We start from the raw sequence: 1,060 nt of genomic DNA on the forward strand, positions 1-1,060 counted from the left end.
TGTTAGCTTGGCGATAACTATTAAGAAACAAAAAACATTATAATTATCGTGATAGTGCGGTATGATATAAAAGACGCCTCAAGCAAGCAAAGGCAGGTCGGAGGTTTATAAAAAAATGAATCTGATATCTATACTAAAATCCTAAACCTCTTCTCTTGATGTGGTAGGTTCTTGATAAGGTAGGAACTTGATGAGGTAGGACCTTGATTGCTTTTAGAGGGTGTTGAGTATATGTGAAACTATAGTGCAAATAAGTAACCATTTTTCAGCCGTGATATTATTAAAGGCTGGTTGTGAAAATACAAGAATCCTTGGAGCATGGTTATTTGTTATTGTCTTTAAGTAACACGCATCAAATTATACGGTTTCGATCTGATAGTCTTTAGCGAAATCAGATCTTTCTAGTTCACATGTAAAAAAAATTGCATACCTTGTGAGTACAATGTTTCTGCTCTAATTAACAGATGGCCTGGAAAGAGGGAAAATGCATTGTTGATGTGCTAAGATTCTACTTCTCAACAGTAGGGTTGCTTTTGCAGATTCGAATGACAAATTCATGCTGTTTAGTATGAGTAACCGTGTAAATGATACACCAAGTACCTTGTCAGTTATATTCGTAGTAATTCACATCTTTAACATCTCGTATTGAAATATTTCACAAATATCATTTTTTTTATTTAAAACAGGTGAGAGTATCTATTTATATATAGTTTTTAATTGTGTCAGCTACGTGTTCTCAGTATACGATTTGTTAGTTTGCACAACATTTCACATCAATTTATCAAGGGGAAAAAAATTAGATGAGACGGGAAATAACAAAATTAGAAAATTAGAAGATATGGAAATAGCTGAAGGATGAATATGAAATTCCTTTTCGAACAGTGCTTTGCATTTTGGTAGATTACGATGTATTTCTAGAAAGAGAAAAACAAAAAACTACAATTGTATATAAATACGTGTTTGCCCACGCACCACTACGTGCACTTTTCTACGCAAGTGTGTGAATGTGTGTGTGTGTGTGTGTGTGTGTGTGTGTGTGTGTGTGTGTGTGTGTGTGTGT

The 1,060-nt window shown here is 34.2% G+C and overlaps 1 long non-coding RNA gene across 1 annotated transcript in view; it reads right to left on the reverse strand.

Moving 5' to 3' along the window:
* Window positions 1-697: 697 nt before the first annotated feature.
* The window catches only part of LOC106879264 (uncharacterized), a 7,260-nt gene continuing 6,897 nt past the window's right edge, over window positions 698-1,060 (reverse strand). Inside the window, exon 3 of the long non-coding RNA XR_001410615.2 lies at window positions 698-914. This is a non-coding gene — a long non-coding RNA (uncharacterized LOC106879264). The remainder of the gene's footprint in view (window positions 915-1,060) is intronic.

The sequence above is a fragment of the Octopus bimaculoides genome, chromosome 5 (assembly GCF_001194135.2).
Source record: "Octopus bimaculoides isolate UCB-OBI-ISO-001 chromosome 5, ASM119413v2, whole genome shotgun sequence".
In the NCBI taxonomy this organism is placed as follows: Eukaryota; Metazoa; Mollusca; class Cephalopoda; order Octopoda; family Octopodidae; genus Octopus; species Octopus bimaculoides.